The sequence below is a fragment of the Tachypleus tridentatus genome, chromosome 2 (assembly GCF_004210375.1).
Source record: "Tachypleus tridentatus isolate NWPU-2018 chromosome 2, ASM421037v1, whole genome shotgun sequence".
NCBI lineage: Eukaryota > Metazoa > Arthropoda > Merostomata > Xiphosura > Limulidae > Tachypleus > Tachypleus tridentatus.
In genome coordinates this window covers 18166662-18191639 of record NC_134826.1, presented here as the reverse complement: position 1 = coordinate 18191639, position 24978 = coordinate 18166662, and the positions used below count along the sequence as shown (strand labels likewise).

At 34.4% G+C, this 24978-nt stretch overlaps 2 long non-coding RNA genes across 14 annotated transcripts in view; one reads left to right on the top strand and one right to left on the bottom strand.

Annotated features, from left to right (window-relative positions):
- Nucleotides 1-24978, top strand: part of LOC143238941 (uncharacterized) — a 167310-nt gene that overhangs the window by 55802 nt on the left and 86530 nt on the right. For 4 of the 5 annotated variants that reach the window (XR_013020856.1, XR_013020858.1, XR_013020855.1 and 1 more), the window contains 2 exons: nt 20667-20805; nt 23350-23490. This is a non-coding gene — a long non-coding RNA (uncharacterized LOC143238941). Of the gene's footprint in view, nt 1-20666; nt 20806-23349; nt 23491-24978 lie in introns of those variants that run through there. The other variant, XR_013020850.1, reaches the window with a different exon arrangement.
- Nucleotides 1-24978, bottom strand: part of LOC143238908 (uncharacterized) — a 59022-nt gene that overhangs the window by 23084 nt on the left and 10960 nt on the right. For 7 of the 9 annotated variants that reach the window (XR_013020835.1, XR_013020841.1, XR_013020844.1 and 4 more), the window contains exons 2-3: nt 20654-20797; nt 10752-10833 (exon numbers count right to left, since the gene is read on the bottom strand). This is a non-coding gene — a long non-coding RNA (uncharacterized LOC143238908). The other 2 variants (XR_013020848.1, XR_013020843.1) reach the window with 2 other exon arrangements.

The following is a 24978-nucleotide window of genomic DNA, read 5'->3' as shown; positions in this document are numbered from 1 at the left end:
GACTCGTAATCTGAGGGTCGCGGGTTAGAATCCCGGTCGCATCCAACATGCTCGCCCTTTCAGCCGCGGAGGTGTTATAATGTGACGGTCAATCTCACTATTCGTTAATAAAAGAATAGCCCAAGAGTTGGCGGTGGGTAGCGATAACTAGCTGCCTTCCCTCCAGTTTTACACTGCTAAAGTAGGGACGGCTAGCGCAGACAGTCCTCGTGTAGCTTTGCGCAAATTGCAAAACAAGCCAAACCAAACAAGAATTCAAACTTGGATCGCCAGCTCTAACATCCAGTGCCTTAGAAGAGAAGGCGACTCCTGGCGACCGAAAGTCGAGATATATTACTGGGATTGTTCATAGTTTATACGCAATACATAATGGTATGAAACCAATGAATAAATACTGTCTATAGTAAATATATTAGTCTGTACGACAACAACGACTCTTTAAAATCGAAACACATTTACTTTATATACATATATTCTTAACAGTAAATGAATGAAACGCGTAAGTTTCGATGCTTCAAGCCAAATGTGCTATAAATACACATTAGTTTCACATGTTTCAGTATTTATGATTCCTCGTGTTCTGTTTAATATGACCCTGTGGTTCTGTTAGTAATATAACTCTAAAGGTTATATGCATTTGTTCACCGACGTTTCTGATACCATAGATGGTAAACAGCGTCTAACAATGCACTACCGATATTTTATTATTTCTCTCTCAAATAAACTTACATTTGACAAATTGTATGTTAATAATAATAATAATAAAGAAGTACACGCATAATCAGGAGTCGCGAAGTGCACAGACACGGTATTTAAGTCAGCATTGGGTTGGATATTACATGTTTTATATTTTCTACATTGCTCACTGCGAGTTCTCTGCAATGCTACTACTTTATTACCCAGGGTTGAACACAATGCAAAGTAAAATTGAGTCATATTTTAAATTCATATACACTAGTTTTACTGTTTTATTATAAAGTCAGTCATAATAACGAGTTTATATCAAAATCAAATGGTTCGAGAAGGCCGCACGTCACTGAAAGAGCCTTGACTACACCATAACTTGGCCATCTCTTTGAGAAACAAACCCTTACTAATGTCACTCGCTGAAATTTCTGTAGTCATCTAATAACTTATCTCATACGAACGCAGTCCTTTTCCACATACGACTTAGTCGCTGATCTTATTCTGAATACATGATTGGTCCACGCCTTCTTGACAATTCTGTCACGTTCCTGCATGAGATAAGAATGAACTGCCAATCGCCAAAAAGGAAAGCAGCGCCCCCTGGTGTGCAAACTGGTAAGTATTAAATCCTTTAGTTGGAAATTCAAACTCATACTCAGTAGAAGCAGATATTTTTAATTGCTATTGTCGTATGGAAGATGCTATGTTTCGGAAATAAAGGAACATTCCGATAACAAATGCAATCCAGTTCACAAAATATGTAATCCAGTTCTGAATGTAGTTATGCAACTTGTAATATATTCCATCTAATGTATCAGTATTATCACGTATGTTTTAAATCCGGCTCATCAGAGTTCCATGAACTGGAGCATATTCGTAAGACCACTCTGAATTAGTCTTAGATTTAGTTATATAGAAATCTCAGACGTTCTAAAATTCGACCTCTAAACATACAAACGTGTTTATAAACTCGTGATGATGAGAAACCCACTTGAAATGAAAATGTATTCTCAAGACGGCTGGTATGGGTATTAAAACTTCAATTAGAATGAAGTACAGAACAACGTTTTGACCTTCTTGATTTTGAAAAATACAGAACAAAGTGACATTTTAGAAGTTAAATATTTGAAATTAACTTCCTAGGAAGTTCGAAACGTTTTCCTGTATGTTAATTTTATTCAAGTTTTAATACCAGCCGTCTTTAGAATACATGTTTATAAAGTACTCCAGTACTTCTGTTTAGTCCACAATGTCCTGTAGAGTCCTTGTTTAGTCCTTGTTTATGTTCTCAATACTTTTGTAGTAATATGCATTTCCGATTGTCTGAAACTGTTAATGGACCCAAAACGTGCAGCTATTGTTTCAGAAGCGTTTCTGAAACGCAAATAGGAAAATTTAACAACATTTCTGGATATTCTTCAGGATGTACGTTTAAAATATTTTAACACAATTTAGTAACACATCTTAACTCGTTCTATCACCAGGTGGGTCAAGGCACTCAGCTCGCAATCCGAGGGTCACGGGTTCGAGTCCCCGTCACACCAAACATGCTCGCCTTTACAGCCGTAAGGACGTTATAGTGTGTCGATCAATCCCAATATTCGTTGGTAAAAGAGTAGCCCAAGAGTTGGCGATGGGGGGGAGTGATGGCTAGCTGCCTTCCTCTAGTCTTACATTGCAAAATAAAATTAGGGACGGCTAGCGCAGATAGCCCTCGTGTAGCTTTGCGCGAAATTAAAAAAAACAAAATACTTATTTTCTGAGGAGGGGATAGATTTACTACATTTTAAGAACTACATTGATAGTTATATTCAACTCGTATTGTAACAACAAAGAACAAATGCTCAGTTAAAACAACCTGGTTTAATACATTTTATATGGTTTTAACATGCTAAATGAGCGATGTGATATTTACAATTTTCGATACGAAAATGTGATAGTTTAAGTAACTGAGTGTTAAGTTCCAGGTACGATGTACTCAATCTGCTATAATTCACAAAAGATATAGGAAACAGTACATTAAACCCACGATTTAATCTAATTTATACTATGCTTTTTTCATAGTATTATTACACACGAAGCTAAGTGTTTCGCTTTTACAAAAACGGAAGGAAAGAAAGCTAATTCTTATTACAAACTGACTTGTAGCTAAATGTGTGTGTAATTAATTAATTGTATAAGGTAGTAACTGTATTTTACGTAGCTAAAAAAAAAAAAAAATTACGAAGATCGAAATACGTTTCAATCCGTAATAAACGAAAGAGTCATGCATACAAATCTTTTACATGCATTACACTGACGGGCATAGACACCTGCATAATACGTGATACGTTTGGCCCCATGTGAAGTGAACGCAGATTGCGTGTGTGCTAAAACGAGCACACATACCAGTGCAAGAATATTTAACTTTTCAATGTGATTATATTAAATTCTGTGAACCAAGAGTCGCGACCGTTATTTTGCTTGTAATTTACCAAACAGCTTACCACCCCTAACCCACACTCCTTTATTCGCCATGAAGGCAGATATAATATGTGTAGATTATACGACAGAAAAATCTCATAGATATGTATATATTACTGTTCATTAATGTGAAAACACTGTGGCATGCAAAGCACCAGTTGAACGTGTAATTTTCAACCGTTTTAACAATACTTCTGTGTTACAGAACTCTCGTAAACATTTCGAGAAACACGGAATTTTTAACAGGTGGTTCTGAAATTGTCAGAAATGCGCACCTACAGCACAGCGTGAGTTTTGAAAGAACGTTTAACGCACGAGATTTTAGTTTCTGCTATCAAGATGGATAGACAGATTAGTGTTATAGATTGTCTATGTTAAGTGCAAAGCTATATAATGGACAATTCGTGCTGTGTTCCCCATTAGTACGTAACCTGATTCTTAGAGGTTTAAATAATCAGGATAAAGGAGGTATTTCGAGAGTAATTAGCACTGAAATAGTAAAAAAAAACAACTGAAGAATACTGAAAATTTCTGTAAAAATCTATTTTTATTGAAGAGATAAACGTGTAACTTTTTCACTAGCTCCATTAAAACTCTTAGATTTTTGTTTTTGACAGGTGGTACGCTGAGAATTACTTTATTAATTCATAATAGAACATTCAAAACGTATAGTCGGTATAGAATACATACATACGCAGGTTAACACACACGTCTAATATTTATGTTGAAAGACAAATACTAAGGATTGTTTGAAAGGTTCTTTCGTAACCCTACGTTTCACGTACAGCATACAGATGAAGGTTAACATCTAGACCTAACATTTATGTTTAAAAATAAATAGTAGAGATTGTTTGAAAGTGACGTTTCGTACTCTAGTTTCGCGTGCAGAATACGTAAGAAGGTTAACACCTAGGCATAACGTTAATGTTAAGAACAAATGTTATAGATCGTTTGAAAACGTTGTTTCGTACTATAAGTTTCGCGTATTAAATGAAAGTTAGTTTAAAGCGTGACATTATCTGCTTCATTTACACATATCTGATTTTTATAACTCACCGTAAGATAGATATCTTCGTAAGTGTTCCCGTTATACGACTATGATCAAACAATCTTTCACGTAAGACTTGGGGTGAGACTTTTCATTTTTTCACCAATGCTGCTACTTTACGAAAAAAAAACCCAACAAAAATCAGTTACACGAATTAAAAAAGAATACCAAAGGAAGTGATTAAAGAGCGAAATATTATGCGAGTTGTTGTTTTCTTCATAGTGTTAGGTTGTACAATATCCTATCTGCGGTATGTACACGGCGGGGAATCGAGCCCCAAAGTTTAGCGTTGTAAGTCCATAAACTTGCAGCTGTCCCATTGTCGGGCATATGAATGATACATGATGACCCTTCACGTGGGTATGTTATTCAGCTAGTCTTTTTAAATTTAAAATTTTTGTGATGCTCGTTTCAAAATACCTCCCTGGTTAAAGCTATGGTGGCGTTATAATTTTACGATCAAACCCACTATTCGTTGACAGAAGAGCAGCCCAAGAGTTAGTGGTTGGTGGTGATGACCAGCTGCCTTCCCTCCTAGTCTTTCAGTGCTAAATTAGGGACGGCTACCGCATATAGCCCTCGAATAGTTTCGCGCGAAGTTCGAAACAAACCGAAACCAATCTAACTTTATATTGTTTGTTTAAATATGATCAGTTAAATATGAAAACCCAGTAACTGGGTTTTTTATCTTCGTTTTCTAGAATCATTTATGAAAAACAAGAAATTTATTTAGTCACTCGCATACATTTTATAATAAAAGGGCGTTTAATATTTCTATCCTGAACGACATCTCGCACGACGACATATATAGTCTAATGGACTAGGTCAGAAAACACAGCTTTAGGCGTAGACATCCCTAATATAGAAATGTTCACCAGAGGGAGTGCTGCCAGTCAGAAGCATCCAGTTACCTTAAGCACATTGACTCTAAGTGTTATAACGCTCTCACAACTAAAAATTTACAGCGCGTTCAGCGGTGTATCGAGTCTCGAACCTTGAACTTTAAAATTAGCGCCTCAGGACGTTATCATTTAGGCCTCGTGCGGTCTAGATATATTGAAAAGTTTTATACCTGAAATTTAATTTCGAGTAGACTTTAATTGTTTAATAATTTAAAAGTAGTAAATGTATTCATCCAATTTGAACGCTGGAAGACAATCAACTTTGCTTGACCAGCGAACATATAAACACGTAAGTCGCGAAACAGCCGCATGTTGCGATTAGATAAACACGTGGTAAATAAGAAACATTCGAGCGTTGTCAGTCTGCGATTTATACTCAATATCGCATGTTGTTTTAAGCATAATTTACACACATTGCTACGCGTGGATTATTCAAGTTTTTTCACAATAACTGCAGTACGCTTTCAGACATTTTTGTTCGAGGTGACAAAAACCTTTGAAAGCCCTATCTAATACATGAAGATGCTTTTAGGTGTTGTTATAAGAAATGCGAACACTGATTTGATAAAATGCTCTGGTTGACGGACGGATAATTGATGGTACGAACAAAGAAACCTTTTTTCTATAATGTTTACCTCGTTCTCACTTGAGAACCTCGTGCTAAGAAACGTTTTAGTTGTAGCTAAACAAGTCACGTTCTACATAGCTTTGGTCTAGTTTCCATTTTACAGTATAATTACAGCGACGGTCTTACCCTCAGTCAGGTCGTGCAACGGCTGAACACACAGGGGGTTATTGGGTTATCTACGTTAAAAAAGTTCCAAACCCAAACATTCATTCATGGCACTAAGCAAACGAATATGTTTGACCCAAATTGGTGATTTGATATGAAACTAAAACTATTATGTCTCCTTTTATTATCAGATAAAACTACAGACTTTTTATTTTGTACACCAAACTATATCATCAGTTTTGACTACTTCTGTCTTATAGACATTTGTATGTACTCAGAGTCAAGTTTTAGTGATCTGGTAATAAACGTAATAATGTCCAATAACTTATCATGTCACAGCTTTTTTTCTTCTTTGGTCAAAGGTGAAATTTAAAATATAGTATATGACGTACAGGCCTAACTGGCGGTAGATTCTGCTGTAAATTGAAGTTTTACCTATTTAAGGCTCGCCAACCCAGTTTGGGTCAGCAAAACAAAGGTATTTTGTAATGGTGAGGTGTATATATTTATGGAGTTTTATGTTCCTTGAACTCACCATATAGTGACCTAAATGAATATATTACTTACCAACCTAAATTAATTTAGGTTACACCACAGTGTGTTACAAGGGACTCATACCCAACAAATGTCACGTACACGTCACTATTATAATAGGCCTAATGGCGTTTCTTTGTTTCGCTGACCTAGTGTTGATGAACCTTGAACATGCGAAACTGCTACTCAGAGCAGAAAGTACGGCCAGTCTAAAAATACACTAGTACTCACGGATGACTTTTGAATTTTACCTTTGATAAAAAAACAACAAGAGAAAACTGTTAAATACATATAGATACACACACACATATATATAAGAATCATGAAACAGATGGTCCATTGGTCCGATAAGAAGCTAGGTAGAATACCATTATATTACATGAAGTGACTTAGCTTACTATTGGACGAATCAGACAGGACTTAAAAATCGACAGTTAATTGGACAAACCAGAAAGGACTTAAAACTCGACAGTTAATTGGACAAACCAAAAAGGACTTAAAAATCGACAGTTAATTGGACGAATCAGAAAGGACTTAAAAATTGACAGTTAATTGGACGAATCAGAAAGGACTTAAAAATCGACACCTATTTAACTAGTTAATGCTTCAGGTATTAGTCACTGATTAATTTCGCCACGAAACGTTGACTGAAATTACGTTTCACTCTCGTGCATGTGTGTGTTTGTTAACAAAATCTCTCTAAAATGGCTGAATACATTTAGACGAAAGTTGGCATACGTTTAGACTATAACCCAGCTTTAATGTTGTTGTTGTTTTTAACTTTCGGAGGCTCACGATCCCAGCAAGGACTCGAAAATAACAAAATCCTCACCTGTTAATATTGGGATTGGTTTTTCACACTATTTTTGCTCTAAAACTCAGTCAAAAACGTCGATTTTTTTATTAAATTTCAATGGACATATATGTAACATACTATTTATCGTTGTCCTTTCAAAAGAAATCTTTTTTTTTTATCAACGTTTGATTTCTCGTTTGTAACAGTAAGTACTGTCACAGATAATACAAAACTGTAACGGTGTCTCCCGTTTGTTTGTCCTAACGCAAAGCCACATTGAGCTATCCGCTGCGTCGACCGCGGAGAATCGAATCCCGGATTTTATTATTCTAAGTCCGTACACTTACCGCTGGCTCGCCAATTATCTTCCGTATGTGCGATTTCAACTCTATTGTTGTAACCTGGTGTTTAGAGCATTCGACTCGCAATCTGCGAATATGGTCGTCCTTTCAATTGTTGGGGTGTTATAATGAAACAGTCACTTCAACTATCCTTTGGTAAAAAAGGTAACTTAAAAGTTCGTGATTGGGGGTGCTGAATAGCTGACTTCCCTCTAGTTTGTCGCTGCTAAATTAGGGGCAGCTACCTCAGATAGGTCTCGCGTAGCTTTGCTCGAAATTGAACCCAAACTGTACCTAACTATTATTGTAAATACACTGTTTATTTTTGCCCCATTCTTATAACTTCGACTTGAATACATTTGTTTCAAATAATATTCTGCGAATAATTTCCCTGTAGGAGGCTCCACTGACATCAAGTTTCAGTTATGAATATTGAAAACTTGAACTACCACTCGCTTTAGATTGGTCGTTGCTAAGCGCGAAGCTACCCAATTGGCCACCTATGTTCTGCCCACCAAGAGTGTTGAACTTCAAATTTTAGCGCTGTAAGCCTACATACTTGTGACTCAGGTACTGATGGTTTTAAACTATCATTTAGAAATTCATAATTTAGAAAATTATCTGTATTAATCTACAAAAGACTAAAACGAACGAACCTTTTATAATTAAATCTCTGATAAGCTAACAGTTAGACCAATCCAACGGATATTATATTATTGAAAAAAACATATTTCACAACAAGGAAATTAATGTAAGTAAGATATGGTTACGTTTATTGTTTGTTTGCTTTTGAATTTCGCGCAAAGCTACTCGAGGGCTATCTGCGCTAGCCGTCCCTAATTTAGCAGTGTAAGACTAGAGGGAAGGTAGCTAGTCATCACCACACACCTACAACTCTTAGGCTACTCTTTTACTAACGAACAGTGAGATTGATCGTTACATTATAACGCCCCTACGACTGAAAGAGCGAGCATGTTTGATGCGACCGGGATTCTAACCTGCGACCCTCAGATTACGAGCCGAGCGCCTTAACCACCTGGCCATGCCAGGCCTATTTAGGTTACTTTTATACTTGTATAACAAATAAATATTACTGTATGATTTAAAGAATCTCCGAAGTTACATCTTAAAACTCACTTGTTCTTTGGTATAAACATTTCAACAAAGACAGATATAAAATTATTATTTTTTATTCAAGAAAGTGTAGAAAAGTATGAGACGTATTGAAATCATACTTTAACGGGTATTCAAACTGTCATACTTTAACGGGTATTCAAACTGTCATACTTTAATGGTATTCAAACTGTCATACTTTAATGGGTATTCAAACTGTCACACTTTAACGGGTATTCAAACTGTTACACTTTAACGGGTATTCAAACTGTCATACTTTAATGGGTATTCAAACTGTTGCACTTTAATGGGTATTCAAACTGTCATACTTTAACGGGTATTCAAACTGTCATACTTTAATGGTATTCAAACTGTCATACTTTAATGGGTATTCAAACTGTCACACTTTAACGGGTATTCAAACTGTCACACTTTAACGGGTATTCAAACTGTCATACTTTAACGGGTATTCAAACTGTCATACTTTAACGGGTATTCAAACTGTCATACTTTAATGGGTATTCAAACTGTCACACTTTAACGGGTATTCAAACTGTCACACTTTAACGGGTATTCAAACTGTCATACTTTAATGGGTATTCAAACTGTCATACTTTAATGGGTATTCAAACTGTCATACTTTAATGGGTATTCAAACTGTCATACTTTAATGGGTATTCAAACTGTCATACTTTAATGGGTATTCAAACTGTCATACTTTAATGGGTATTCAAACTGTCATACTTTAATGGGTATTCAAACTGTCATACTTTAACGGGTATTCAAACTGTCATACTTTAATGGGTATTCAAACTGTCATACTTTAATGGGTATTCAAACTGTCATACTTTAATGGGTATTCAAACTGTCATACTTTAATGGGTATTCAAACTGTCACACTTTAACGGGTATTCAAACTGTCATACTTTAACGGGTATTCAAACTGTCATACTTTAATGGGTATTCAAACTGTCATACTTTAATGGGTATTCAAACTGTCACGCTTTAACGGGTATTCAAACTGTCATACTTTAATGGGTATTCAAACTGTCACATTTTAACGGGTATTCAAACTGTCATACTTTAACGGGTATTCAAACTGTCATACTTTAACGGGTATTCAAACTGTCATACTTTAATGGTATTCAAACTGTCATACTTTAATGGGTATTCAAACTGTCACACTTTAACGGGTATTCAAACTGTCATACTTTAACGGGTATTCAAACTGTCACACTTTAACGGGTATTCAAACTGTCATACTTTAATGGTATTCAAACTGTCATACTTTAATGGGTATTCAAACTGTCATACTTTAATGGGTATTCAAACTGTCATACTTTAATGGGTATTCAAACTGTCATACTTTAATGGGTATTCAAACTGTCATACTTTAATGGTATTCAAACTGTCATACTTTAATGGGTATTCAAACTGTCATACTTTAATTGGTATTCAAACTGTCACGCTTTAACGGGTATTCAAACTGTCACACTTTAATGGGTATTCAAACTGTCACATTTTAACGGGTATTCAAACTGTCATACTTTAACGGGTATTCAAACTGTCACACTTTAACGGGTATTCAAACTGTCATACTTTAATGGGTATTCAAACTGTCATACTTTAATGGGTATTCAAACTGTCACACTTTAACGGGTATTCAAACTGTCATACTTTAACGGGTATTCAAACTGTCATACTTTAATGGTATTCAAACTGTCATACTTTAATGGGTATTCAAACTGTCACACTTTAACGGGTATTCAAACTGTCATACTTTAACGGGTATTCAAACTGCCTTCTCAATTTTTAGTATTGTCTTTATTTTTATGTTTTCTCATCATTCTTGCTACGACAAAAGGTCGTGATTTGAATACAATGTTCATTGTTGTAAAATTCAATGAAAATTGCTCAGAACAAATCTGATGATAAGACTTATGCGTCTTATTCTGTGAAAACACTCCCTGTACTATCTATACTTTCTTGAATGATGTAATTCATAACTTGAATCTGGTAAAACTGAATTCCTCTAAAACAAATAGTTTACAAGGTACAATGTCTTTAAATATCGAAGTTTTCTTTCCAAATATAAAGAACAAACATGCGTCAGGTTTGAAACTTGATTTCTTACCTATATTATGTGTCAGTAGTTTCATTCTTGTACATAGCTAACGCTGGTTTCTTTCTCTGGTTTTTGTACGAGGACGGAGGACCTGGGACAAAAGAAGAACCAATACACAAAACATGAACTATTTAATTAAAAGTCGAATTTTAAAAGGTGTTAAATTTTGAGATTCTCAGTAAAATACGTCACGTAATACATACTTTTAAACCCTTTTAATTAATATCTTAACAAAAAACTCAGGTTATGTTTTTTTCACAAGATACAGAAATAAGTTGTTATGTTTTTAAAATTCTAATAAAATGTTTTGAAACCAGTGTTCTTTAGGCCTACGGTGCTCTTACTGAAAGATAGTCAGTGCATTTTTTTTAAACTGTCTTACTCAGAAATATCATAATCAGTTTAAGTTTGCAGACTATAAAAGATGTTATAAAACTCGTAATAAAGAAAATAAAATTGTCAGAAGCCATTTTATCTGAGTCCCATGTTTCAATATGGCAGCTTTGTGAAGGAGTGATGCTTCACACGCACTTAAGTAATTATAATAAACAATAACTTTAATTTTCGGCACGTAAAAAGTAACTTACACTACAGTTCCCATCATATAAGTACATAGAAAGATGTACCGTAACCATTATCACATAAAAATATTATACACTACGCTTACAGCCGTATAAGCACATAGACAATAAGGTATTACAGCTACAACCGTTAGCAGTTAGAAACGGTATTAGGAGCTAAGAAGTTTTTGTTTTTTTAAAGATTAACCAAATACTGTCGAAAGAGTAAAACATTATCTACATTTGTACTGTCTTTGGAACCTTAGAATTAATGGCCTCCACCCATGGCCCAGCTGTAAGTCTGACGGCTGATAGCACTGAAAATAGGGTTTCGATACCAGCAGCGGGCAGAATTCACTGCGCAGGTTTATGCTCAATAACAAAGAAGTAATGATACTTGACAAGCACTAAAGAAATCTTCAATGGTTTGCCCTTAAAGTATAGCGGGAGGTGATGTCGTAATGATCATGTAACCATGGTAACCGTGCCAATAATCTTACTTGTTTAAGTTACTAAAATTTATTCTGTTAAAAATGGGTTCACACTAACTAATCCTTGTTTCATGTGACAATTTAAACGGACTTTTATGCCATACGTCAGCTGATAACTTCGAAGACGCTCCACGTTAGAGTAATTCATGGATGACACCATTAGACAGCTTAATAGTTAAGAGGTATTTATTGTTCGTGATGATGAGAAACATTCTTGAAGTAAAAATGTATTCTCAAGACGGATGGTATAGGTATTAAAACTTTAATTAAAATAAAGTAAAGAACAACGTTTCGATATTTTTAGGTTTTCTTCAAGCTAACCATACCAGAATACAGGTACTATTGTGTTACCAGGTTAACCATACCAGAATACAGGTACTTACTGTGTTACCAGGTTAACCATACCAGAATACAGGTAATTATGGTGTTACCAGGTTAACCATACCAGAATACAGGTACTTACTGTGTTACCAGGTTAACCATACCAGAATACAGGTAATTATGGTGTTACCAGGTTAACCATACCAGAATACAGGTACTTACTGTGTTACCAGGTTAACCATACCAGAATACAGGTAATTATGGTGTTACCAGGTTAACCATACCAGAATAAAGGTAATTACTGTGTTACCAGGTTAACCATACGAAAATACAGGTACTTACTGTGCTACCAGGTTAACCATACCAGAATAAAGGTACTTACTGTGCTACCAGGTTAACCATACCAGAATACAGGTACTTACTGTGCTACCAGGTTAACCATACCAGAATACAGGTACTTACTGCGTTACTCGTATACCGTTTCGCTTTTCTTTATCAGAATACTCGTTTATTATGTCACGCTATGTGTAAAAAACTATTAAATTTTTGTAGTTATTTAAAGAAATCTTCACAAATGTTTGGTATACATATTATTTGATTTATTACGTCACTGAGATCACTTTGCTCGAAAACGTAGATATCAATGTATTCCACATGGGGCGTGATAAAAAAGAATGTTACGTTCGCCGTACTTACTGACGAGGGTATCTTTGTGTATCATTCACGCAAACGTCTACAATGACGATGTGAAACAAATGCGTAAAATCACGGGAATTTTTACGAGTGTTGGTAATGTGTAGATTGACTGCTATAAGTCGTGTACGTGTAGGTATAAAACTATTACTTTTTAAGATGCTTGATTAAAACTTACAAATTGTCTCATTAATTTGATTTTAATAGTTTTTATAGTTTACGTTACATCTCTTAATGTTAAGAATGTCGGGAAAATACCTGTATACAAATGAATGAATGATGTATCTGTACAGTTATGTACATTTTATGTACCATTTTCTGACATGTTAATACATTAAAAGTCAGTTCCTGTTTATCTAATTTTTTTTTCTTTCGCATGATCTACTGAACATATTTTAGAGAAAAACACACTTAAATTTAAAAAGTCTGAGTCCAAACACTGAGTTCTTTAAAGAAATAACAAGTGTAACTGTACACCTGGTGGTAAGAAATAACAAGCGTAACTGTACACCTAGTGGTACAGTTTATAAGGTAGGAAAAAAAATATTTGGTTTGAGTTTCGCGCAAAGCTACACGAGTACTAATTTCGCTAGTCGTCCCTAATAAGCAGTGAGAGACTAAAGGGAAGGCAGCTAGTCATCACCACCCACCGCCAACTCTTGGGCTACTCTTTTTACCAACGTCTTTGTGCTTGAAGGATTTTATCTTTTCAGTTATGTTTATTAAATTAATATCACAATTTTTCTAATACAATTAAAAAATTAAATGGATGTAATTTACCTTGTGTACACGAGGCACTTACAATCTTTTATTTAAATTGAGAACTTGTTTTTTGTTGTTTATTCATAACGTGTTGACACAACGAAATTCGGTATTCTAAGGAGTTACAAACGTGTATGTTACCGAAAGATGTAAAAGCAAGATGTACGTGATACGAATAACATGAATGTATCTTAGTAAAACGTGAATAACGCATTTATTACTCAATTTTGACTCGATATATATACTTCTATAGCAACAAGGTTGTCAAAACGTTGTCTTTAGCCCCCTAGTGGCACAGTCTCCTAAATTACCACGCTATAAACTGGATTTCGATACCCGTGGGGGGCAGATCACAGATAACCCATTGTGTTGCTTTGCGCTTAACTTTAAACAACCAACCACTAAATATAACTCTTCTAATTGTGGTTCGGTCTGGCCAGGTGTTTGGGGCACTCGACCGTATCCAGTTTATCATTCAAATGTGATAATTATCAACAAAAAAAGAATCCATATATATATATATATATATATATATATATGGTGATAAAGCATGTCCGTTCTCTCCTTATAATAATTGACAATTTGAAACACGTTTAACCTCGAGACATAGTAACACGCGTCTGACATTTCAAATAACCGGTATGAATGACAGTATTTTATGGTACAGCTATAGATTTTGATGAGTAAAGCGCTTTGGGAGGTAACGTATCCCCTCACATCACTGGGACAGGTGAGACATGAGCGAATTGCCATAACTCATACGCATTGGAAACAATGGCTGCGTAACATATTTCAGAGAAACGAAAAAAAAATCTCCACTTAGAGTTTATGGAAAGTAAATATTTTTGGACCACTATATTTTCGCTTACAGAGAAGTCACGTACGCGTTTAGAAAGACGAAGTTACTTTTATGCGAAATCCGGTTTCAAGTGAATGTACCATTAACGCGATAAAAAACAACAACATACGCTTGTCATTATGCCTCCATTTTCACTATTGTATAAAGATACGAGTGCGACTTTGTACGCACAGTCCTGATGTTGTTTGAAACTTGCATAGAATCTTAATATCACGTGGTTATCAAGTAAACAACAAAAACACATCTACGTTCGTTATTCAGAGATTTGATTAAAGTATAAATGCGTTAAAATTTTTTTTTATGGACAGAAACTTTACAACGTTATTATTAGTATTGTTTACTTACTTTACAACGTTATTATTATTATTGTTTATTTACTTTACAACGTTATTATTAGTATTGTTTATTTACTTTACAACGTTATTATTATTATTGTTTACTTACTTTACAACGTTATTATTATTATTGTTTACTTATTTTACAACGTTATTATTATTATTGTTTATTTACTTTACAACGTTATTATTATTATTGTTTACTTACTTTACAACGTTATTATTATTATTGTTTAGTTACTTTACAACGTTATTATTATTATTGTTTAGTTACTTTACAACGTTATTATTATTATTGTTTTTTTACAACGTTATTATTATTATTGTTTAACTTTACAACGTTATTATTATTATTGTTTACTTACTTTACAACGTTATTATTATTATTGTTTACTTACTTTACAACGTTATTATTATTATTGTTTACTTACTTTACAACGTTATTATTATTATTGTTTACTTACTTTACAACGTTATTATTATTATTGTTTAGTTACTTTACAACGTTATTATTATTATTGTTTACTTACTTTACAACGTTATTATTATTACTGTTTAGTTACTTCACAACGTTATTATTATTATTGTTTATTTACTTTACAACGTTATTATTCATATTGTTTACTTACTTTACAACGTTATTATTATTATTGTTTGCTTACTTTACAACGTTATTATTATTATTGTTTACTTACTTTACAACGTTATTATTATTATTGTTTACTTACTTTACAACGTTATTATTATTATTGTTTACTTACAACGTTATTACAACGTTATTATTATTATTGTTTACTTACTTACTTACAACGTTATTATTATTATTGTTTATTTACTTTACAACGTTATTATTATTATTGTTTACTTACTTTACAACGTTGTTATTATTATTGTTCATTTACTGTACAACGTTATTATTATTATTGTTTACTTACTTAACAACGTTATTATTATTATTGTTTATTTACTTTACAACGTTATTATTATTATTGTTTACTTACTTTACAACGTTGTTATTATTATTGTTTACTTACTTAACAACGTTATTATTATTATTGTTTATTTACTTTACAACGTTATTATTATTATTGTTTACTTACTTTACAACGTTGTTATTATTATTGTTCATTTACTTTACAACGACATTATTATTATTGTTTACTTACTTTACAACGTTATTATTATTACTGTTTATTTACTTTACAACGTTATTATTATTATTGTTTACTTACTTTACAACGTTATTATTATTACTTTTTATTTACTTTACAACGTTATTATTATTATTGTTTACTTACTTTACAACGTTATTATTATTACTGTTTATTTACTTTACAACGTTATTATTATTATTGTTTATTTACTTTACAACGTTATTATTATTATTGTTCATTTACTTTACAACGTTATTATTATTATTGTTTATTTACTTTACAACGTTATTATTATTATTGTTTATTTACTTTACAACGTTGTTATTATTATTGTTCATTTACTTTACAACGACATTTGAGTTCCTCAACTCTCGTTATCACTGTAGCAGTAGATTGTCGCTTTACGTGTAGTTGTTTCACAAAGAACAAATATCTTTCGAGTGAAGAAAGATAAATCCGATTTATGTTAGGGAAAATGTATTCGTAATGACTTCTCGAAGTGATGCATGATGGTAAATAAAAGATGAGATGAAACTTACTTCTTGTGTGTAGTGGTATATAACAACTCAGATGGAAATATAGTGATGTTTTAGCAGCGCATTTTAGATGCACAGTTTGTCTATAAAAATCCACCGCTGAGTGTCGTCGGTGATATTTCGAAATGTACTGCTTTGTTACAGGAGGATAGCTTTATGTTGTTGCTATGAAACGGACGATGGAAACATGTGTGAGAATGTGTCATTATAGCTGTGGTGTTCTCTTTACAAGCAATGTGAATATTCGTTTTTGTTTTTTTTAAAAAAAGCCGTTTCTTTCGAATGCCTAACAAAAACGCTTTTAGATCACGCTGTTTACTTAAAAAGCTTTTTTTTTCCCCCTATTAATCCTTGATACAGAGATCAAAGATGTTCGAGGCTGATAAAGCCGAAATATTCGTGTGCATGTGTGTTACCAAGCAATTGTTAAAATTGCGCTCTTAGATTATCGTTTTGTTAATTAGACGAGGGGCTGTCAAACCTTTTCAATACAAGACTGAAGCCCCTACTACATGAATCTATAGAGTCTGAAAACTTTAACAATATTATGCATTTTCTCTTGACATTTTCTCTTAACCCCAAGTTAAACAACGCCATCAATATAAACAAAAAACTATTGGCAGATTTTCGACATTCACAATAATTTATAACTTGGTTTGTTTTGAATTTCGCATAAAGCTACTCGAGGGCTATCTGTGCTAGCCGTCCCTAATTTAGCAGTGTAAGACTAGAGGAAAGGCAGCTAGCCATCACCACCTACCGCCAACTCTTGGGCTACTCTTTTACCAACGAATAGTGGGATTGACCGTAACATTATAACGCCCCCACGGATGAAAGGGCGAGCGTTTTTGGCGCGACGGGGATGCGAACCCGTGACCCTCGGATTACGAGTCGCACGCCTTAACACACTTGGCCATGCCAGGCCTTATAACTTGAAATTACTGATTGAGTTATCAGAAACCTGACATTAATTATCACAAAACATACTTAGTAATTTGTGAATATTCACTGTTATAATTATAAGGCCATTATGCATTCGAAATGTAGCGGACTTTAACAACTCTCCAAATATTATTGAGTTCATAATTAACTATTAGAAGTGTTATATTACTATTGGAAAAATACTCTACACCCTAAAAATATTGTACTGTATTTAAAATATGCATGTTTTCTATGTTACCAAAGAAAATGTTAACAATATAGTGGAAAAGGTGACTGGAAAACTTTGGTTTAGGTTTTGTTTCTGCAATCACTTTGGTGTAATAATATTACAGTAGGATGTTAAGGGTAAGTAACGAATCAAGGCGAAGAAAATCTGAATAATCAGATTTGGTATATAAACAAAAATCAGAGCAGATAAGTCGTGTATCTATAGTCACATAAAGACCCATTCCCTGTCGTTGATCCACCAAGACTAACGAGAGTTGATATAACTTAAAGATGAGGTCCCTATCGTAGGTCCACCAAGACTAACGAGAGTTGATATAACTTAAAGATGAGGTCTCTATCGTAGGTCCACCAAGACTAACGAGAGTTGATATAACTTAAATATGAGGTCCCTATTGTAGGTCCACCAAGACTAACGAGAGATGATATAACTTAAAGATGAGGTCCCTATCGTAGGTCCACCAAGACTAACGAGAGTTGATATAACCTAAAGATGAGGTCCCTATCGTAGGTCCACCAAGACTAACGAGAGTTGATATAACTTAAAGATGAGGTCCCTATCGTTGGTCCACCAAGACTAACGAGAGATGATATAACTTAAAGATGAGGTCCCTATCGTTGGTCCACCAAGACTAACGAGAGATGATATAACTTAAAGATGAGGTCCCTATCGTAGGTCCACCAAGACTAACGAGAGTTGATATAACTTAAAGATGAGGTCCCTATCGTAGGTCCACCAAGACTAACGAGAGTTGATATAACTTAAAGATGAGGTCCCTATCGTAGGTCCACCAAGACTAACGAGAGATGATATAACTTAAAGATGAGGTCTCTATCGTTGGTCCACCAAGACTAACGAGAGATGATATAACTTAAAGATGAGGTCCCTATCGTAGGTCCACCAAGACTATCGAGAGTTGATATAACTTAAAGATGAGGTCCCTATCGTTGGTCCACCAAGACTAACGAGAGTTGATATAACTTAAAGATGAGGTCCCTATCGTAGGTCCACCAAGACTAACGAGAGATGATATAACTTAAAGATGAGGTCCCTATCGTAGGTCCACCAAGACTAACGAGAGTTGATATAACTTAAAGATGAGGTTCTCTAACGAGATTGGCCAGGTGGTTAGGGGCGCTCGACTCGTAATATGAGGGTCACGGGTTTGAATCCTCCGTCATGTTAAACATGCTCATTTTTTCATCTGTGGGGACGTGACGGTGAATCCCCCTATTCATTGTTAAAAGAGTAGCTTTAAAGTTAGCAGTAGGTGGTGATGATTAGCTATCTTCCTTCTAGTTTTACACTGCTAAATTAGGGACAGCTAGCGCAGATAGCCCTCACACAGCTTTGCGCGAAATATCAAACAAACGAACATTAACTAGATTCGTTTTAAAGTCGTTACAACCTACAGAACCAATTGTCCGATATTTTCTTTCTAGCTAAAATGTATATATTGCACACTTCTCTTTTTATATAATTTAATTAAGCAATATTATTAACTTCGGTTTCCAATGTTTCTTTGGTGGTAATCATTTAGAATTTGCAAAGCAACTTTTTTTTTTTTCGGTACGTATATGACTAAATTAGGATAAATTAATTTCTAGTTTAAATTTCTCTCCAGGCCCGGCATGGCCTGGTGGGCTAAGGCGTTCGACTCGTAATCCGAGGGTCGCGGGTTCGTTACAATGTTACAGTCAATCCCACTATTCGTTGGTGAAAGAGTAGCCCAAGAGTTGGCGGTGGGTGGTGGTGACTAGCCGCCTTCCTTCTTGTCTTACACTGTTAATTTAAGGACGGCTAGCACAGACAGCCCTCGTGTATCTTTGCGCGAAATTAAAAACAAACAAACTATCTAAAACAATCATTTTCTCTACCGTTCGTTGCGCGCTTCTGTTTCATACTACTGTGACTAAGCCTAATAGCGTATTAACGCTGATTTCCTTCTATAAAGAAATTGTGAGATGTTTGGATAGAACAGTTTTGCACACGCATAACATGTTAAAAGCTGTAAATTTATCGAATACGTGTTATGGTTTTTTTAGGCACACTTTAGGAACTACTCTCTAAGCTTTGTTTCTTAAAGTTATAGGATGCTTCATGTCCGTATTTGTCGTTCTAGAAATCTGCCCTTTATTTTCTTACGACTTTTGTTGGTTCATTAGCACAAGTTTCTACCTCCTTGCGCCTCTTGCTAATGTTGTTTTACGTGTATTTGTAATGTCGATATTCCCGAAACGGCTTCCAGATCGTGCTTATTACAACAGTACCTACGTAGGTCGATAATCACTATGTTCCATTAGCTTTGGTCTTCGGCTGTGGGAACTGTCAAGGCTGTAACTAAATAGTGCAAGCACATCTTGAGCCAAGAGCGCACGAAAACCTTTGGGAAACATTTATCGAACTGAAGCGATTCGGTTGCGAGCTTGTGTTTCTGTTACACAGAGAACACTATTTCGGTAGACACTCCATGTAGATGTATACAATTCAAATATTTTTCAAACCAGTGCTTAGATGTTACTTCTACCGTTGTAGAAAACATAAATTAAGTAGAAAAAAAACCTATACGTGGATTTTTGTTTCTTATGGAGTAAATAATCGTCGGAATAACAAGATGTTAAGTTTGTAGAAACAGCTTTCTCAGCTTAATAACGACTTACACAGAAAAGTCTACCCTTCGAAAGCGTTCTGATTATAGGAGTTTATATTTTTATCTTAAATTGTTTTTTTTTAACATAAGTGTTAATACCAGGAATGATAATTATATATACATAATCGAAAATACATTTTTCTTCGTCAGTATTTACGTAGTTTAGTGTGTTATTATTATTAGATAACAATAATGATATTCAAACCTTAACAAATTAGTATTACTCCCTTTATAATAGAACTGATGTACTGCAATCTTCAATTTCCTGTATCATGAAAATTATTATATGGAAATATAGATTTTATAGTTTAAAAGCGCTAAGTTCTAGTCAGTGCATATAATAATAATGGAATAACAGAGTGACATTAAAAAATAAACTTACATTTTTCTTGTAGAAAATATTCAATAGCTCTGACAAAACTCACAACTGAAAGTGAATCGTGTAATTGAACATTCTTGGCAGACGTCGACGTCATCTCACGTTCTATAGGAGATGCAACACGTGCGCACTTTCGTCGAGAAGATACTGTAACGGTAACACATAATTCTTATTTCTTTTCTGGTTTATGTTGGCACAAATGTTTTTTATATGCTTAATAAAACTTGCTAAGTTAATACCCCTACTAGGTGGCACCACAAAGTTCCTTCCAACTAATTTTACACTAATTGTCTGAAACAAATTAAAACAGGTTCTTGTAAATTAACATATTGTTTAATAACTTTGTCAATGATTATTTAAAGAAAAACAATAGAAGGAAATAATATTTACCATAAACAAACTTTGTTATGAATAAACTAATTATATATTTTCGTTGGAGAAGACGAAATTTCGATACGCTTCGTAAAAAACGAAACAAAGAAAACCTCATCAAATTGTCATATCAGTACACCGTATAACACTATAGAAATTTTATAGTAAAAATGTTTTTTACGTAATCATGACGTGCAAAAAAAAATCAACTAAAATAGTATACAAAACTGATGATTGGTTGGTTGGTTTAGCACAGAGTTACACAATTGGCTAAGCTATGTTGTGTCCGTCACTGGGATGAAACCTGGAATTTTAACCTTACAAGACCTGAAGCTTCCTATTGAATAATTGAATAATCCTTGGTTTGGCACACTTTAGAAAAATGTAAGCCAAAGACACTGCATATGACGCAATGTTGTGTTTATTAAAATAAAACAAATACATTGTCAGTTTATGATGGATGTATAATTTTCGTAATATATGTTTATTTGTTATGGTTCGATGAAATGATATGGGAATTGTTGAATGAATGAAGTAAGTTGATTAAAAGGATATTTAGAAGCTAGTCTATCGTGTTATTTTTATTCTTCGTTTAATTAATAAAGATGAAGCTTTTACTGTTGTTTTAACAATACTTCTCACCCCTAACTCTGAACCCCTCACCCCCTTACTTTGTACTTATCTCCCCCTAATCTGCAACTTTAACCCCTTACTCTGTACTTCTCACCCCTAACTCTGAACCCCTCACCCCCTTACTTTGTACTTATCTCCCCCTAATCTGTAACTTTAACCCCCTTACTCTGTACTTCTCACCCCTAACTCTGAACCCCTCACCTCCTTACTTTGTACTTATCTCCCCCTAATCTGTAACTTTAACCCCCTTACTCTGTACTTCTCACCCCCTTACTCTGACCTACTCACTCCATTTTTCTGCACTTATCACTCCACTACCCTAAACTTTTCACCCCTTACCTCTCAACCTCTCACCCCATTTCTCTGTACTTCTCACCCCAGCTCTGAACCTCTCACCCCATTACTCTGTACTTCTCACCCCAGCTCTGAATCTCTCACCCCATTTCTCTGTACTTATCACTCCATGTCTCTGTATTAATCACTCCATTACAATGCACTTTTCATTCCATTACTCCGTGCTTTTAACCCCCTCACTCTATACTTCCCTAACTTGTGATAAACAGTTTTTCTGAGAGGAAGCAACACTGTAGAAAGGAGGTTCGTGAAATTACGAAAAATGTGTGAACATCAAATTCTCATGAATTTTTTACAAACTTCCATTTCCTAAAGTTATCAATTATTTTAATTGAAATTATTTAAAACATTATCCTTTAAAATACGGTATTTTTTTTTGTAAAATATTCCTCAAAATATGCGACCACCGTTTTTCTTTCGTAAATTTACGTTTCTTTTTGTTTGGATTTTTACTGTACTTTACAGAAGCAGCTATCGACTGCTAGTGATATTCATAAGAAAATTTTCGCGTCATTCTTAAAAGAACTAAAACGTAAATAAAAAAAATGTTTTAAAGCAACTTAGAGTACTTTAAGATAGAAGAGAAAAATACCCACTTTACCAGCCTTAGTTACCCACTTTACCAGCCTTGGTTACCCACTTTACCAGCCTCAGTTGATTTAGCGAGTACGTGTTTGTAACCGCGTAGTTACAATAATTTAATAGTAAGCCATTAAGAAAAGAAGTTTCTTATATCATCCTTAAGTAGCATAGATGTTGTAATAAAGCCACATCAATGCACCTTTAACATAGCACAAAGTTAAAACAAAAATCCAATAATTTAGAGAAAACGCAGTGGGTAATTTAGGCTTGTTCTATTTAACCTGTCTCTTTATAAGCAAGTTTAAATTCATTTATTGTACATACTCGTCCATTCAAAAGTAAGAGCGTTATAATATGATGGTTAATCCCACTTTTTGGCAAACGAGCGACCCAAGAATTGGTGGCGAGTGCAAATGAAATGCGCCAGTCTCTCAACTCTATCACTAGTATATTGGAGAGGGCTAGCAAAATTAATGTGTATATGTATTTATGTATATATATATATCTGAATCATTGAAAACTCAACTAGGAGACTGCCTTCAGCTATTTCAGTTATGTAACTACAAGTTATTATAGTTTGGTGTTTGGTTTAGTTTTCTTACAGCCAACGCAACAAAGTTTCGAAAAAATTGTAATCGTACACATTATTTCGAAAGAGCTGTGTGATTACATTGCGTTTAGATTGTGTTATTTTGTTATTATGTTATTGTGATTGTGTTATTTTCTTATTTTAATTACACTGTAAATTTGTTACTAAGATCACCTTGAGTTCTTTGCAAAGAAATCCTTTCCAGAATTCTGGGAATTACTCAAGTAGGACTAACAAAGAAGACTGATTTATCAGAGGATCTCACCCCCTCAAGACGTAGTTGAAGAAAGGAAAAAAAAAAAAAAGGCCTGTAAGTTTTCCAACAAATTTCATAAATAAAAACTGACCTAATACGTTTTGAAAGTGTGGCCAACTGTTTTAATAAAATTGAGAAATAGTTTTACTTCAGTCATATAAGTTTCGAGAAGACTTTATTATAAGTTAACAAAACATCTTATCAATTTCATCAACACAACAGTATAAAGAAAGGTTGCAAGTGGATGTATTTAACACCGTGAGTGTGAAAGTGTGAATTAATATAATTTTGTACAACCCAAAGATTGTGTGAAAAGGATATAATTACACAACACAAAGGACGTGTGAAATAACACATTCACACAATTTAGGGTACGTTTATGTGCAAAAAGGTAAAATTTCACTACCAAGAACTAGCGAAAGAGCATATTCACACAACCAAAAAAACGAGAGTGAAACAACATATTAACGCAATTAAAAGTCGTAAATTCACTCAGGAGCTTCGCCACACCAACGACTGCCCCTTTTAAAATATAGAAGAAGCAAGTAGTGGAAAGAATGAAAACATAATGACTATTCAATATATTATTGTTTATGTAAGATATTAAAATAAATTCTAGGCACCGTAAAACACATTTTGGATGTGAAATTGTGTGGGGCTTACCACTGACGATCCCGACTGTGCTGCCCAATGTGTGTGTATCTGTGAAACAATACATTTACACCAATGTTTGTGGAATAATAAATTTACAGAATTAGGGGAATATGTGATGAATATAATTAAGCCATTTTAATGTATAAGTTGACAGTTTGTTTTTTGAATTTCGCGCAAAGCTACACGAGAGCTATCCGCGCTAGCCGTCCCTAATTTAGTAGGGTAAGATATAAAATAACATAATGCCAGAATAACGTATGTTTACTTATTTGAATATTTTTAGTTTATTCTTATTTTATGTATTTTTTTAAATAGATAACAAACAAATTTAGAAATGTAGTTTACATTACATCGACGATCAACATTTGTTGGGCATGGCATGGCCGTGTGGTTAGGGCTCTCGTCTCGCAATCTACAGGTCGCGGATCGATTGGGCATGGCGTGCCCGTGTAGTTAGGGCTCTCGTCTTGCAATCTACAGGTCGCGGATTGAATCCTTGTCTCACCAAACATACTCGCCTTTTCAGCCGTGGGGGCATTATAATGTTACAGTCAATCCAACTACTCATTTGTAGCTCAATAGTTCGAGGTGGGTGGTGTTGACTAGCTGGCTTCCTTCTAGTCGAGGGTTCTGTTCCCCGTCACACCGAATATGCTCGCCATTTCAGCCGTGGGAGCATTATAATATGACAGTCAATCCCACTATTCGTTAGTAAAAGAGTATCCCAAGTGTTGGCGGTGGGTGGTGATGACTAGCTGCCTTCCATCTTGTTTTACCCTGCAAAATTAGGGACGGCTAGTCCAAATAACACTCGTGTAGTTATGCGTGAAATTCATAACAAACGAAACCATCATTGGTTGTATCATCCTTTGATAACTTGAATTTCTT